Genomic DNA, 18,171 nt, shown 5'->3' with positions numbered 1-18,171 from the left:
TCTTGACTGAAAGAAAGACAAATGTAGACATTTTTGCAACTTTATTAAAAAAGAAAAAAACTGAAATATCACATGGTCATAAGTATTCAGACCCTTTGCTCAGTAGTGAGTAGAAGCACCCTTTTGAGCTAGTACAGCCATGAGTCTTCTTGGGAATGATGCAACAAGTTTTTCACACCTGGACTTGGGGATCCTCTGCCATTCTTCCTTGCAGATCCTCTCCAGTTCCGCCAGGTTGGATGGTGTACGTTAGTGGACAGCCATTTTCAGGTCTCTCCAGAGATGCCAAATTGGGTTTAGGTCAGGACTCTGGCTGGGCCAGTCAGGAATGGTCACAGAGTTGTTCTGAAGCCACTCCTTTGTTATTTTAGCTGTGTGCTTAGTCTTTGTCTTGTTGGAAGTTCAACCTTTAGCCAAGTCTGAGGTCCAGGGCACTCTGGAAGAGGTTTTCATCCAGAATATATATGTACTTAGCCACATTCATGTTACCTTCAATGGCAACCAGTTGTCCTGTCCCTGCAGCTTAAAAAGCACCCCCATAGCAAGATGCTGCCACCATGTCTCACTGTTGGGATTGTATTGGGCAGGTGATGAGCAGTGCCTGGTTTTCTTCACACATACCGCTTAGAATTATCACCAAAAAGTTCTTTGCCTCATCAGACCAGAGAATCTTATTTCTCATAGTGTTTTTTTAGCAAACTCTATGCAGGCTTTCATATGTCTGGCACTGAGGAAGCTTCCTTCGGGCTACTCTGCCATACTGGTAGAGACCTGCAGTGATAGTTGACTTTGTGGAACTTTCTCCCATCTCCCTACTGCATCTGTGGATCTCAGCCACAGTGATCTTGGGGTTCTTCTTTACCTCTCTCACCAAGGCTCTTTTCCCACGATTGCTCAGTTTCGCTGGACGGCCAGGTCTAGGAAGACTTCTGGTGGTCCCAAAATTCTTCCATTTAAGGATTAGGCCACTGTGCTCTTAGGAACCTTGAGTACTGCAGAAATTCTTTTGTAACCTTGGCCAGATCTGTGCCTTGCCACAATTATGTCTCTGAGCTCGTTGGCCAGTTCCTTTGACCTCATGATTCTCATTTGGTCTGACATGCACTGTGAGCTCTTATGTAGACAGGTGTGTGGCCTTTACAAATCAATCAAGTCCTATCAGTTTAATTAAACACAGCTGGACTCCAATGAAGGAGTAGAACCATCTCAAGGATGATCACAAGGAAATGGACAGCATGTGACTTAAATATGAGTGTCTGAGAAAAGGCTCTGAATACTTATGACCATGAGATATTTCATTTTTTCTTTTTATAAATTTGCAAAAATTTCTACATTTCTGCTTTTTTTCAGTCAAGATGGGGTGCAGAGTGTACATTAATGAGAAAAAATTAACTTTTTTGAATTTACCAAACGACTGCAATGAAACAAAGAGTGAAAAATTTAAAGGGGTCTGAATACTTTCCGTATCCACTGTATATGCCAATATATTAGATGCAAATAAGGAAATAGTCTTAGTATAGTGACTATAGATGCAGCAGAAGTGAATGAGAGGGGTCAAAGACAGCGTGTGACAGTGCACAGTCATTAAAAGCGACAGTCAGCACACAATGACTGTTCAAACCAAGCATAGCCACTTGGTGATTCACAGCGGGGCCAAACTTTTATATACACCATCCCACCTGCTTTTTTTCAATCTATCTTCCCCTTTCTCTGCTCTATGACGTCAGAGCTGTCAAAGAAGGGAGAATGTAGCTGGAAGGAAAATAAGCAGGAGGGAAGGTGTACGTAAACGATTGGCCCTGCCGTGAAGCACAGAGAAGTCGGACTTAGGCTAGGTTCACATTAGCGTACTGGGGCTCTGCTGAGGGCTGCGTACTTCCTCCCTGAAGCTCCGCCCACTTCTGCACTTCTTCCTTTAGGTCTGCCTACTTCTGCATGTGTCCTGCGTACCTATTTTTAACATTGGGTACGCAGGACATGCGGATGTATTGTTTTGACGTGCCCACCGACCGCATGGGAACGCAACAAGCTGCGTTTTGCACAGACGGCGGGCGCGTCAAAACAACGCATCCGCATACATCTGCATGTCCTGCGTACCCAATGTTAAAGATAGGTACGCAAGGTGCATGCAGAAGTAGGCAGACCTAAACGGAAGAAGTGTGGAAGTGGGCAGAGCTTCAGCGAGGAAGTACGCAGCCCTCTGTAGAGCCTTGGTACGCTAATGTGAAACCAGCCTTAGTTTGAACAGTCATTCTTTGCTGACAGAGTCCCTTTGAATGGCATCTGTCAGCCCAAATTACTATTTAAACCAAGAACAGGCGCTCGCAGCATCCTTGGCATGTCCAAATAGTCTTTTCCTCCATCTCCACCCCCATCTTCCTTGCTTGACAGCTCTGGCTTTACATGAGCCAGAGAAGGGGGGAGATGGATGGAAAACAAGGAGGTGGGAAGTTGCATTGAACAGTCTGGCAACAGCAATGATGCATGGAGATTTTGTGAATTGATCGAACAGTTAGTTTGTGCTACACAGGTAATAGTATTCACTCTCTAAACATACCACATCATAGACTAAATCAGAATTAGTGAAAATAGCACCCCATATCGAACACATCCCCAAAATATACAATAAATCCAACAAGCAATTTTATTGCATATACACTGTCAACCATGATGATTTAGAAACAATAAGAGTCCAGATTTTGAAAGTCTGTGTCAAAGCTGACAATACATCTCAAGAAAAAGAGAGTACAGTGACATGTAAAATTTTGGATTCCCCTGATCAAAAGTACTGTTATTGTGAACAGTTAATTAAGCAAGTTGAAGATGAAATGATCTCTAAAAGGCCTAAAGTTAAAGATGACACAATTCCTTAGTATTTTGGGTAAAAGTATATATTTTTTCATCTTTTACATTTTAACAATTACAAAAAGGGAAATGGGACGATGCAAAAGTTTGGGCACCCTTAGAGATTTGTGTGCTCAGATACCTTGACCAAGGCTTCAGACCTTAAATAGCCTGTTAGGATTCTAGGGATGAGCGAATAGCTTTGGATAACTGCTTATCCGAATAGGTATAGCGCTTACCGAATAGCTGCATTGGGAACCCAGATACACGGAGTGTTCCCGATGATCAGCTGTTTGCTCCACAGCTGCATGTGTCGCGGCTGTGCATGGAAAGCCTGTTTGTTGGGCTCTCCATCCATGTGTTGTGACAGTGAAACAGCTGCTACATATGCAGCTGCTGCACCGAACAGCTGATTATCGGGAGCGCACCAGGTATCCGGGTTCTCGATGCAGCTATTCGGTAAGTGCTATAGCTATTCGGATAAGCTTTTATCCAAAGCTATTCGCTCATCCCTAGTAATAGCTTGTTTACTATCATGGTTAGGAAAGGCCAGGTGATGCAAATTTCTCAGCTTTATAAAAATCCAACCTCCTCTAACCTTGTGTCAAAAGGCAGCAGCCAATGGCTCTTCTAAGCAGACGCCTATGAAATGAAAATGAAAATGGTGGAGATCTACAAAGCAGGAGAAGGCTATAAGAAGATAAAAAAAAGTTTTCAAGTTGCCCTTTTCTTAGTTCAAAAAGTAATTAAAAAATGGCAGTAAACAGGAGCAGTGCAGTTCAAGATAAGGTCTGGAAGACCAAGCAAAATTTCAGTGAGAGCTGGTCATAGGATTGCTAGAGAGGCAAATCAGAACCCCCGCTTGACTGCAAAAGACCTTCAGAAAGATTTAGCAGACTCTGAAGTTGTGATTCATTATTCTACTGTTCAGAGACACCTACACAAATATGGCCTTCATGGAAGAGTCAACAAAAGAATACCTCTCCTGCTTCCTCACCATGAAATACAGAAGTATGCAAAAGAACATCTAAAGAAGCCTGATGCATTTTGGAAACAAGAACGATGAGGTTAAACTAGAATTCTTTGGCCACAATGATCAAAGGTATGTGTGGAGAAAAAAGGGCACAGAATATCAGGAAAAGAACATCTTGCCATCCATTAAGCATGGCGGGGGATCAATCTTGCTTTGGGTTTGTGTTGCAGCCAATGGCAAGGGGAACATTTCGTGGGTAGCGGGAAGAATGGATTCAATGAAATGTAACACATTTTTGATGCAAACATAACACCATCTGTAAAAAACCTGAAGTTGTAAAGAAGATGGCAGCTACAAATGGATAATGATCCTAAACACACATCAAAATTCACAATAGACTACCTTAAAAGTCGCAAGCTATAAGTTTTACAATGGCCCTCATAGTCCCCTGATCTGAACATCATTTAAAATCTGTGTCTGGAACTCAAAATAGCAGTGCATGCAAGACGACCCAGGAATCTCAAACAACTTTAAGAATTTTCCAAGGAATGGATGAAAATCCCTCAAACAACAATTGAAAGACTCTTTCCTGGCTACAAAAAGTGTTTTCAAGCTTATACTTGCAAAAGGGGGCGCTACTAGATACTAACAATGCGGGGTGTTCAAGCTTTTGCATCGGCCCATTTTTCATTTTTGTAATTTGTAAAATGTAAAAGATGAAAACATATGGTATATATTTTATTGCCTAAAATACAGAGGAAATGTGCCACCTTTAACTTTAGGCCTTTTAGAGATCATTTCATCTTTAACTTGCTTATGTTCACAATAACAGTCATTTTGGCCAGGGGTGCCCAAACTTTTACATTCCACTGTAGGTCATCTAATTGCTATTTTTGTTTTGTGATGTATGTGGGTTTAGCAGATGACTATGCTTATAACCCATGCGTACAATGAGCATTGTGCATCAGTACATACTGAAGTGTGTGTATCTGTACTGCATACAATGGTTAATACATACAATTACCCCTGCTGCAACTTCTGAGAAGTTGGTTATTACATAATTTACTCATCACTTCCCATCAACCAGTAATCGTCACAAATGACTAAAACAATGATTTAATCATGCATCCTAAAAATAAAGGACACTCGTGAGGACCATGACTGCAGTGATGCACTGGTGAGGCACTGATCAAAGACGAGAAAATAAAAGTCTGTTCTTTGAAGCATATGCTGTGTTTCTCCTCTGGCTAAAAGTCTGCCAAGTATCTATGAGCTGACTGGAGAGTTTTAATTACTTCAGAATGGCAGTAAAAAGAGTGATACTCCCTGCTAAAGGGGGATTCTCGCTGCTATAGCATACCCAACAGAGCAGCTCAGCAAGGCTATAAGGCAATGTATAAAGTTTAAGAATCAAAGTCTGCTAATGCTTGATAAATGATACCCTACTGTTTCTAAAGCATTAAAAAACTACAGACACTCTCAGATGCCATTTAAAAAGAGTACCTATCACTGGAGAATATGCAAATTGCCTCTTCAGAAAGAAAGAGGACTTTTACTCTACAGCGCCACCTATTGGTAGTAGCGATCCTACAAGTCACAATCAACCCTTTGTATCACTTGAGAAGAAACCTTACGAAGTGATAGAAAATAACATAAGCAGCTTCTCAAACACATTATTAAGAAAATTAAGGGTTTACCCTCTTAATACAGCGCCAAGTGCTCAGTCTCGAGCCAACTAGACGGAAAAGTCAGCATCAGCATGCCTTACTGCATCCACCCTCAGAGTTGTAAGCGCAGACTGTACAATAGGGCTTTCTATACTGCAGCTGCCTTGACATCAATGGACCATTCTAGTGTTTGCTGGACTGTGCAGTGAGGCCTTTCTGTACAGCAGTAGCCCCTGGCATCACTGGACCCTTCGTTGTGATGTGGACTCTATAGCTGGCCTCTCAGTGCAGCCGTAACACCTGACATTACTGGAGCGCTCTGGTGTGATGTGGAGTGTGCAGGGGGCCTTTCTGTACAGCAGTAGCCCCTTCCATCACTGGACCCTTCATTGTGATGTGGACTCTATAGCTGGCCTCTCTGTGCAGCCGTAACACCTGACATTACTGGAGCGCTCTGGTGTGATGTGGAGTGTGCAGGGGGCCTTTCTGTACAGCAGTAGCCCCTTCCATCACTGGACCCTTCGTTGTGATGTGGACTCTATAGCTGGCCTCTCAGTGCAGCCGTAACACCTGACATTACTGGAGCGCTCTGGTGTGATGTGGAGTGTGCAGGGGGCCTTTCTGTACAGCAGTAGCCCCTTCCATCACTGGACCCTTCGTTGTGATGTGGACTCTATAGCTGGCCTCTCAGTGCAGCCGTAACACCTGACATTACTGGAGCGCTCTGGTGTGATGTGGAGTGTGCAGGGGGCCTTTCTGTACAGCAGTAGCCCCTTCCATCACTGGACCCTTCGTTGTGATGTGGACTCTATAGCTGGCCTCTCAGTGCAGCCGTAACACCTGACATTACTGGAGCGCTCTGGTGTGATGTGGAGTGTGCAGGGGGCCTTTCTGTACAGCAGTAGCCCCTTCCATCACTGGACCCTTCGTTGTGATGTGGACTCTATAGCTGGCCTCTCAGTGCAGCCGTAACACCTGACCGCTCTGGTGTGATGTGGAGTGTGCAGGGGGCCTTTCTGTACAGCAGTAGCCCCTTCCATCACTGGACCCTTCGTTGTGATGTGGACTCTATAGCTGGCCTCTCAGTGCAGCCGTAACACCTGACATTACTGGACCGCTCTGGTGTGATGTGGACTGTGCAGTGAGGCCTTTCTGTACAGCAGTAGCCCCTTCCATCACTGGACCCTTCGTTGTGATGTGGACTCTATAGCTGGCCTCTCTGTGCAGCCGTAACACCTGACATTACTGGACCGCTCTGGTGTGATGTGGACTGTGCAGGGGGCCTTTCTGTACAGCAGTAGCCCCTTCCATCACTGGACCCTTCATTGTGATGTGGACTCTATAGCTGGCCTCTCAGTGCAGCCGTAACACCTGACATTACTGGAGCGCTCTGGTGTGATGTGGAGTGTGCAGGGGGCCTTTCTGTACAGCAGTAGCCCCTTCCATCACTGGACCCTTCGTTGTGATGTGGACTCTATAGCTGGCCTCTCAGTGCAGCCGTAACACCTGACATTACTGGACCGCTCTGGTGTGATGTGGACTGTGCAGTGAGGCCTTTCTGTACAGCAGTAGCCCCTTCCATCACTGGACCCTTCGTTGTGATGTGGACTCTATAGCTGGCCTCTCAGTGCAGCCGTAACACCTGACATTACTGGACCGCTCTGGTGTGATGTGGACTGTGCAGGGGGCCTTTCTGTACAGCAGTAGCCCCTTCCATCACTGGACCCTTCGTTGTGATGTGGACTCTATAGGTGGCCTCTCAGTGCAGCCGTAACACCTGACATTACTGGACCGCTCTGGTGTGATGTGGACTGTGCAGGGGGCCTTTCTGTACAGCAGTAGCCCCTTCCATCACTGGACCCTTCGTTGTGATGTGGACTCTATAGCTGGCCTCTCAGTGCAGCTGTAACACCTGACATTACTGGACCGCTCTGGTGTGATGTGGAGTGTGCAGGGGACCTTTCTGTACAGCAGTAGCCCCTTCCATCACTGGACCCTTCATTGTGATGTGGACTCTATAGCTGGCCTCTCTGTGCAGCTGTAACACCTGACATTACTGGACCGCTCTGGTGTGATGTGGAGTGTGCAGGGGGCCTTTCTGTACAGCAGTAGCCCCTTCCATCACTGGACCCTTCATTGTGATGTGGACTCTATAGGTGGCCTCTCTGTGCAGCCGTAACACCTGACATTACTGGACCGCTCTGGTGTGATGTGGACTGTGCAGGGGGCCTTTCTGTACAGCAGTAGCCCCTTCCATCACTGGACCCTTCGTTGTGATGTGGACTCTATAGGTGGCCTCTCTGTGCAGCTGTAACACCTGACATTACTGGACCGCTCTGGTGTGATGTGGAGTGTGCAGGGGGCCTTTCTGTACAGCAGTAGCCCCTTCCATCACTGGACCCTTCATTGTGATGTGGACTCTATAGGTGGCCTCTCTGTGCAGCCGTAACACCTGACATTACTGGACCGCTCTGGTGTGATGTGGACTGTGCAGGGGGCCTTTCTGTACAGCAGTAGCCCCTTCCATCACTGGACCCTTCGTTGTGATGTGGACTCTATAGGTGGCCTCTCTGTGCAGCTGTAACACCTGACATTACTGGACCGCTCTGGTGTGATGTGGAGTGTGCAGGGGGCCTTTCTGTACAGCAGTAGCCCCTTCCATCACTGGACCCTTCATTGTGATGTGGACTCTATAGGTGGCCTCTTTGTGCAGCCGTAACACCTGACATTACTGGAGCGCTCTGGTGTGATGTGGACTGTGCAGGGGGCCTTTCTGTACAGCAGTAGCCCCTTCCAGCATCCTCGCTCATCACTAATATTTAATACAAAAACCTATTTAGGGCTTATTCACACGTTGCAGTTTTGCCACAAAAAGAACTAAGTGTTTTACAGTACAAGCAAAGGGAAATAAATCCCTGAAATGTCATGAACACGTTGATTATTTTTCCTTGCAAATTTGAAGCTGTTTCAAATCTGCAGCATGTCAATACTGTGTGTTTTGGCCACATCTTTCACCCATTCAAAAATATGGTGGAAAAAAAACTAAAAAAAAAACCCTGTATTTTGCACGTTGGGGAGGGTACACCTGGGCAGATCCACATCACTGACCAGTCAGAGAGGTAATATTATGCAGCAATTTATTTTGTGCTTTTTGTAATATATCTTGCACATATTGTGTGTAGTAGGTGGGGGTCCATTATTGGGAGTAGCGATACCTATACACCTTATGTATACACCTTGACTGGTTGTTCCATGGGATATATGTAGGACTTTGAAAATTTGTAATGTTTTGTTATAACTATATGTCCCGGTGTCTATAGTCCTTTGGTGTGCCCTATTCTTTGCCCATGTACTTTTTATGGTCATTACTGACTCTGATCTTACTGTGTCCTGTACCTTTGATCTTTTTCAATAAAATTACTTTTGCATTTTTGTATTGGACTTTTTGTTCGCTATTTTTTCTTATATATCTTATATTTAAGTATTGCGATAGTCCTATTACCGTATGTCCACTTCACACCCATTTTTTCAGTACTACACTGTTATATATTTACTATATTGGTACAAATGGGGTTTTCTTCTATGAAACTATTATGTTATATGTTTTCAAAGTTGAAGGTGGTTGCATCTCTCTACCGGATTCCACGTAGCTCTGCAGTATAGCTGTGCTTTAGAAGATCAGCTCCCATATACAAACTGACTGTCACAAAGGCTCAGAATGGCCCACAGGGGAACAGTTGAATCCAGGGGTGGGTCCCTGTGTTAACTTCACAGTTTATGATTATTATTATTGAGAAGCAAACGTAAATTTAAGAATGAAGGTCAGGTAATATTTACGTGTAAACGAATAGTGGCCCCAGAGTCAATCTTATTGGTGGGCCCTTGGCACCCTTGTCCAACACTGATGTCATATATAGAAATTACTGTCACATCACTGTCTAAACCTTCCCAAAATCCCAGACAGAAGTCAAGATTAAATGATTAGAAACTAAAGCAACTAAACCACCAATGATGTAATGAAGATTTTCAGGAAAGGGGTTCAAACACTGAGACAAGCGAATATGGTAGAAGGGACTTCCTCTTTAAACTTCTTTATAAATGTAATAGTTCTGTTTCTTAGGAAAGTGAATTACTCTCCAGAAATAGTATTAGACAAGAACAATCATTTCAGTAAGGCAGTTACTGTTTTGCATTAAATGTGCTTTCTTCTCAGGTAACCTTTAAGGCAGTTAAACACATGGCTATAAGCAGCTTTTTAAAGTCACTTTAGCGGCAAGCGTACAGTACGGCCACTTATTTTGTCCATGACATTATCAGTCGGCTGTCTGTTCACATAGCAACGTCAGCATGGCATTTCCTCTGGTCTCGTTAGGAAGGGCTTTATCTGTTTAACCTCCTTTTAAACGAGGCACAAAATGATGACTATCAATGATTGGACACAGACCATCATCAACTTAACGTAAATTAGAATTTACAATATGACTCCATTACTCATATGCTAAAATTTTCTGTCTAGAAAAAAAGAAAAGATGTGATCATATCCGTTTCCAATATCCACTAACTTCAAAATGAATTTCATTCCGGTCACAGACAACACACATCTTGATTACAGTAAGTGCTATTATTTAAAGGGAATCTGTCACCCCATTTTTGCTGTATCAGCTTTCGGTACCACCATCAGGGGCTTATCTACAGCATTCTGTAATGCTGAAAGATAAGAAAAAAAGAGTTAGATTATACTCACCCTGGCGTTCGGTCCAGTCTGATGGGTCTCGCCGTCCCGTCCAGCGCCTCCCATCTTCATTTGATGATGTCCTCCTCCTTGCTTCTCCCTCAGCTCCTGCGCACGTGTACTTTATTTGCCCTGTTGAGGGCAGAACAGAGTACTGCAGTGCGCAGGCGCCGGGAAAGGTCAGAGATGTCCGGCGCCTGCGCACTGCAGTACTTTACTCTGCTCTCAACAGGGCAGAGAAAGTACGCCTGCGCAGGAGCCGAGGGAGCAGCAAGGAGGAGGACGTCATCTCTAGAAGATGGGAAGCGCCGGACCGGACCGCAACACCCACCGCCCCGCCCCCTGGTGAGTATAATATAACTTTTTTTATCTTTCAGGTTACACCGGGGGCTTATCTACAGCATTACTGAATGCTGTAGATAAGCCCCTGATGTCGGTGCCGGCAGCTGATAGTCCAAAAATGGGGTGACAGATTCCCTTTAAGTACAGAGGTTTCCATTGTCAACAGCATGTGCACCAATGAACGCATATCCTACCCAGCAAGTGATGGAAGATTCAATACTTTTCCCTTTTCATAACTCCATAAACATCCTGAAAGAGAAGCTATTATCAGAAAGTGATCTATTATTTAAGGGAAGGTGCACACATTTAATATTTGCAGCAGATTTTTTTTTTTTTGCTGCAAATACTGGAGTATTGGAAGGTAAAACGTGCAAAATACAGGTTTTTTTTAGTTGTTTTTTTTCACCAGATTTTTGAATGGGTGAAAGATGTGGCCAAAACACACAGTATTGACATGCTGCAGATTTGAAACAGCTTCAAATTTGCAAGGAAAAATATTCAACGTGTTCATGACATTTCAGGGATTTATTTCCCTTTGCTTGTGGCAAAACTGCAACGTGTGAATAAGCCCTAAATAAGTTTTTGTATTAAATATTAGTGATGAGCGAGCATGCTCGAATACTATGCTCAAGTTGCCGCGACTGCATGTCTCACGACCGTTCGACAGCCGCAACACATGCAGGGATTGCCTAACAAACATCACTAACATGTTTGTCTCAAGCAAAACGTACTAGTATTTAGCACTTTTTAGACTTTGATGATGATGACTGCCCCACATACTTTGTGTTTCAGTCATAGGGATGGACAGCTCTAGCTTTTCAGTCACGATCAACCAAATGCATTTTTAAATTCTCCACACCCGTCGTATTAGCATTCCTTCCCATCACTGCTCCCTACGTCACCGCAATTTCCCAGAAGATCCCACGCCTGTGCAATGATGCTCAGCTTTCTAAGTATGCAAACTGAATATGGGTCTTCGCCCAGCTTCATATTCTATGTGCGCATGCTACGGAGCTGCCGAGCATCAGTGGCTTCCCGCTCGCCGCATTGCTGCTCAGCGGCTCAAAACGCATTTGACTGATCTTGAGATCTTGACTGAATGACGTGACAGGTTCCCTTTAAGCAATAGTTCGTTTTCTGATTATCGCTTCCCTTGAAGATAAAAAAAAACAAAAACACAAGACTAAACGTTCTTGCATCAAAGTAAAGCTTCGGCCAATTTAATTTCTCAAACTACCATTTCTCAACTGTGTGAAGAAAGACTGAAAGGGAACTTGACTGGTGCTACATAATGCCCAAACCGTCAGCAGCGTGCATCAGCCATTAGCTGTACGATCACGGCTGTGTATGTTTGACTCAAACTCTGCAGCGTTTCAGAGACAAACATACTTTTAATAGCTCCCATGGACGGAACACGTATAGGCAGAGACATGTTGGCCACTGTCAGCCTGGTAGAAGCCTACGGGGACCAGCCTGTATGACTAGTGCACAGTGCAGCTCAGTCCCTGGCAGCTATCAAAAGTAGGTTGTTCGCTTAAATGCTGCAGCATTCTAAAACCAAATATACTTGGCTGTGATTGTACAGGCAGTGTCTGATCCATGCTGCCCATGGTTAGGTTCCCTTTAAAGAGGAACTAAACCGTTAAATAACGCTGGAATCCCTGTTCAGTACTATTTATTGGGGGGAATCACTGTTCATTGATCTGTTCACGCTGGAGCATAAGCTGAGCACTTTTGCTCACTTGCTATTTCAATAACTGAACTAGTACCTCTGTCACAATAACCAATAGACATATAGAAGGGGCGGGATTAGCGATTGAAATAGGCAGTCCGCCATCCATCCTCAAACACTGCTCTGATCAGGTGCTCACACGAGCAGAGAATTGGAAGCAAAGTCAAGCTGCTACCCAGCGATGGGGCATCTGGCAAACTACCATAGTAAGTTAGTAAAAAGGAAAATGAACATTTTAAGAGGAAGCTAAATCCTCATTTTATTTTGCTTATAGTACAAGTTGGTCCTGCTATTCCAGGCTTCCATTTTTAATTATGTTAAAATAAATCTATCATGTTGATCAAGCAGTCCAATCTCAGAAGGAGAAGCGGGGCAGAATTATATACAGGTTTGATGGAAAAGATTCATTATAAATTGTATTTTATTCATTGACATCCCTGCTGTTCGCATGTACTGTGTATGAGTCCATGCGGAGGTCCTACTCATTGTTTGACAGCTACTGCTGCATGCACACTCATACAGGGAAGACTGTCAATCACTGGATAGGACAACCCACTGGACTCATACGTGCAAACACAAGGAATTTCAATAAATAAAACTCAAGGTTTACAGACACTTTCCTTCTTTCCTATAATTTATATTAATCTCTTCAGCTCCTCTTGCTCTACAACATCCTGCCTACAGATCAGATACCATTTTCAACAAGGCAGGTTCCCTTTAAGCTTTACCATCAACGAGATATATTGTGTCAAACTCACACAGAGACAGTTAAACGTCCTTGACAGTCTGAAAATGTACATTCAGTGTCTATGGTACAATGTCTGACAGTAATATATATGATAAGATTATCTGTAAACTGATGCTTCCTTGTGGAAACGTTTTGTGTGCCACAAGTGAAAATATAGAAAGTCATTCACTAGTCAGAAGATTTTCATGGGTTCAGTTGACTTTGGTAGGCGCCATTTTAGGTCTATGCTACATATAGACGTATTAGGGTTGTGTTTGTCATTTAACACGTTATTTTCATAAGTTTCTGATCTGGGATTTTCCATAATACTGCAAGTTCTGCACAAGCTTTCTTTAGGTTCCTAAAGGGTTGCCGATGAAAATAAGAATTGGTTGGCTTGCAAAAATTAACAAATCTCCATCTCTTCTCTGTATATAGGCACTTCATGATGAAGACGACGGGCTGTCTAGCGCAATTCCTCGGCCAAACCAGTCCACTTATCTGTTATGGCCAACGTAGATGAAGAAGGGGGGCTGACTTAGCTAATGAACCAAGTTGGATAGCCAGTCCCCTTAAAGCATGTAATGACGCAAGAGAATGGAAGAAACTGGAATCCCTCTGTCCATTTCTGAGATAAAGCAAGACAGTAAATTTTCCTAGGTCAGCACTGAAATCCAGACAACATTGCAGCTTTCATAATTAAACTATATTAGTAATTTTAACAACTTACCTTTGTAAACCAATAGAATACTCTACGTCCCAGGACAACCCTATCAAGGAGCTACTGTCACAAACCAAATGCACATGCAATTTCCAAAGAACCAGAAAAGACCACAAGGTCAAAATAAATGAAAATAAGCATTCCACCTACTTAGCGCCAAACCTGATGATGCATGGTGTTATTACATTAATAGCATTCAGAGTAAATAAGTTAGCTACCTCAGTTCACCCTCTATTTATATGTCTGACCGTCAAGTACATAGAAAATGGTTCGGTGAAAAATAAAGGAAGATATTAGCTTTTAGAGCAGAACAGAGTAAAATTAACAACAGCAGGTAGCCTACTAAAGAAATCTTAATGCGATGCAGCCAATTATTATAGGGATAGAACCAATTATGAGCTCTACTTAAGTGCAGAGAAGGGTAACTGATCATTTCCAATACCATCTTAAAGGATATTCCTAAAATATCATGGTTTGTCCTATAATAAAGTACACAAATATTTAATCACTTGTGCCAATACAATTAATTTTTAAATTTGGAAAATTTTTCACATATCATCCCCTTAAGGATGACCCTCTAAGCTCTAATCACACTTCACTTTCTATTGGACTGTGTTGTAGCGTCAGGGGCTCTAGGTGATCATGCGCAGTGCAGTCTCTCTTTCAGCATAGCTGTGCTGGGTCTAAAACAGCGCTTCAACTGTATGAATCTAAAATGACATTGTTAAAAGATGGCTATTCACTTTAAGTTGGCCAAGACTATAAACCCCAGATACGGCTCTTCTTACAGACAAATGTGCTTTTATCATCATTTAAATAAATTACTTTTATTTCAATAATCTAATGTAAAATGCCATTTATTTTATTTGGTGCCCTTGAAGTAACAAAAAAAATGACCTAGGAAATGTATAAATAGTTTCTGCAGCACCAATTAACACAATTTATGCATGAGAAATTCTTCTCTGTTATCTATTACATAAGCAAAACCCCAAGGCTGTCGTACATAGGAAGTAGAACACTTACATAACTATCGTGACTATATTTTAATAATGGTAGATATATTTTCTCTTGCAAACTATTGAGTTCGATATTAGGTAAATGTTTCTAAATAGTAATCAGTCATTGTCAAGTCTTATATTAGTAGCTAATTGCTATTTATAATTAACAGTGGTTACTATAAGCAATAAGAATATAAACAGGATAACAAAAATTCCCGTAATCCCGTTAATTTTATTTTAAAGGGATTGCCCCAAATTCGAAAAACATAGCTGCTTTCTTAAAAAAAAAAAAAACATGGGTAATGGGGAATACACGATTCTTATTAAGGTAGCAATACACCTTCAATAAAGGTTAGCTGAAACCTCCCATATTTCATCTTTTTGACTTAACTCCCATACAGAATACACACACAACACTGCACGGAGCAAGCAGGTGTTCACAGTGCCGATACGTGAATAAGCTACGGCCAAGCTCCTCTGGCAATGGGCTTTCCCTTTTGAGAACAAAGGATTGAGCTTGGCTTGTTGAAATCTAAAATGCCAGATCTGTTAATAGTCTGCTTGGGGCAAAATATCTATATTTTTAGCACACTCTAACAGTCTCCATAGACATTAGATATCTGTTTTCTCAACAATCTTTTCAGTTGGCAGGTATCTTGCCAAACTCTGCCACACACATGAGCGCTCACTCTGCCGCGTACTCCTGTATCCTCTATGAAAGAGCAAAATCTCTAGTGGTGTCAAATCTTTTCGAGAACAAAAGTATCAGCAGTATCAACTCTGACATGATGGATCCTTATCCTACCCAAGAATCAGCCATCAGGGGGACCCATATAAATTGGATGTTCATATTTGTGTTAGGAAGTTCCAGTACTAGAGACAGAAAATTTGAAAGGAAGAGGTAGTCAAAAAAATTAGGTCAGCTATAAATGCTGTCATCATAACAGAAAAATCATACATCTATGCTATCTTTTCAATTATGAAAATGATGAAGGAAACCCGCTCAAATCATAGTCTGGTTCCAGAAGTCGCTTTTTTCATTTGATGAAATTACACAGTGCCTGAAAGTTTTGTGAACCCTTAAGAATTTTGATAATTCTGCATAAATTTGACCTAAACTACATTAGATTTTCACATCAGTCCTAAAAGTAGGTGAAGAGGACTAAATCAAATGAGTCAAAAACATTAAGACTCACCATTTTATTGAGGTCAACATGTGCAAGTGCTTGAGTGACAAAAATGTGTGACCCTTCAGAAAAAGCAGTTAATGTGGACAACCTGATTTATATACAGTAAAGAGCAGGGACCTATCAAAGTCTTAACTTCACAGCACGTTTGTGAAAGTTTATCATGTCACAAACAAATGAGGTTTTTGAGGACATCAGATGAAGAGCTGTTGATGCTCATCAGGCTGGATAAGGATAAAAAACAAATCTCTAAAAAAAAAAGTTTGGACTCCAACAATCCACACAGATTTTGGACAAGTGGAGGAAATTCAAGGCCACTATTATTCTTCATAGGACTAACAACCAACAAAGATCACTTTTAGGTCAAGGTGCCACAAATTTACAAAGTAACCTAAGGTAAACCGTTACCTTCTAAATGCTTCTCACATTAGCTGATTTTAATGTTCATGAGTACACTATCAAGAGGACACTGAACAACAATGGTGTGCTTGGAAGAGTTGAAAGGAGAAAGACATTATACTTCGAAAAGAACACTGTTGCCTGTCTACAGTTTAATAAAGATCAACTGGACAAGCCACAAGGCTATAGGAACAATGAAGGGTGAACATATGAGAACAAAACAGCGTTTTTTGGTTTAACTGAGAAGTATTATGTTTGGAGAAAGAAATAGACTGCATTACTGCATAAAAACCTCATACCATTTGTGAATCATGATGGAAGTGCTCAGGCCTGTATAAAATAAGTTGGGTACAGTAGTACAATAGAGTATGTGCTCCAATTTTTTTTCATATGAATTTGGAAAAGTTATGAAATGTCCTATAAAGGTCTGTTTTTATAACTGACCTAAGCTTTTAGTTGAGATGAATCTGTGCTGTACTTTATGTACATGCTCAGTAGTGACCTGTGCTGTGGAGTCGGGAGTCAGGAAAATTGACGAGTCAGAGATTTGGTTTACCGAATCCATAGCCCTGGTAGTATTTTCATGGTTTGGGTCTGTTTTGCTGCATCTAGACCAAGATGCTTGCCATCATTGATGCAACAATGAATCCAGAATTTTTTTCTAAAAATTTGAAGGTGAATGTCAGGACATCTGTACATGAGCTAAATATCAAGACATGGGTAATGCATCAAGAGAACGACCCAAAGCACACTATTGTCATGCAAACTGATGTTTAAAAGGAATCTGTTAGTACAGGGGTCCCCAACCACCGGTCCGCGGCCCAGCACCGGGACGTCGCAGTGCCCTTGCCGGTCCGCGGACAGAAGGGGAGCCGGCGGCGGTGCAGCAGCTGATACTCACCCTGCATCCCGCGGCAGCTTCATCCAGCGCTGAGCGGTCATGTGCTACCGCTCATTTAAGGTCATGAATATGGACGCCACTCATCTCCCATAGGCGTGGCGTCCATATTCATAGACCTTAATGAGCGGTAGCACGTGACCGCTCCGCACAGGAGCTGAAGCGCTGCAAGATGCAGGGAGGGAAGTTCAGCGGAAGGAAGGTCAGCGATGTGAGGGTAAGTATGATGGGGGAGCCGAGCAGAGCCATACATATAAGGGAGAGAGAGTGGGAGCGGAGCCATATATATAAGGGAGGGAGAGTGGGAACGGAGCCATATATACAGGGGAGGGAGAGTGGGAGCAGAGCCATATATACAGGGGAGGGAGAGTGGGAGCGGAGCCATATATACAGGGGAGGGAGAGTGGGAGCGGAGCCATATATACAGGGGAGGGAGAGTGGGAGCGGAGCCATATATACAAGGGAGGGAGAGTGGGAGCGAAGCCATATATACAGGGGAGGGAGAGTGGGAGCGGAGCCATATATACAAGGGAGGGAGAGTGGGAACGGAGCCATATATACAGGGGAGGCCGGGAGAGTGGAAGCGGAGCCATATATACAAGGGAGGCCGGGAGAGTGGGAGCGGAGCCATATATACAGGGGAGGGAGAGTGGGAGCGGAGCCATATATACAAGGGAGGCCGGGAGAGTGGAAGCGGAGCCATATATACAAGGGAGGGAGAGTGGGAGCGGAGCCATATATGCAAGGGAGGCCGGGAGAGTGGAAGCGGAGCCATATATACAAGGGAGGGAGAGTGGGAGCGGAGCCATATACACAGGGGAGGGAGGGTGGGAGCGGAGCCATATATACAGGGGAGGGAGAGTGGGAGCAGAGCCATATATACAAGGGAGGGAGAGTGGGAGCAGAGCCATGCATACAGGGGAGAAAGAGTGGGAGCGGAGCCATGTATAC

The 18,171-nt window shown here is 43.2% G+C and overlaps 1 protein-coding gene across 2 annotated transcripts in view; it reads right to left on the bottom strand.

Annotated features, from left to right (window-relative positions):
- The window catches only part of BCL2 (BCL2 apoptosis regulator), a 283,465-nt gene that overhangs the window by 145,543 nt on the left and 119,751 nt on the right, over nucleotides 1-18,171 (bottom strand). The window lies entirely within an intron of this gene.

This window comes from Dendrobates tinctorius, unplaced genomic scaffold (genome assembly GCF_039654945.1).
Source record: "Dendrobates tinctorius isolate UK_male_01 unplaced genomic scaffold, ASM3965494v1 ptg000163l, whole genome shotgun sequence".
Lineage (NCBI taxonomy): Eukaryota > Metazoa > Chordata > Amphibia > Anura > Dendrobatidae > Dendrobates > Dendrobates tinctorius.
This window is presented reverse-complemented; position numbering and strand designations above follow the sequence as displayed.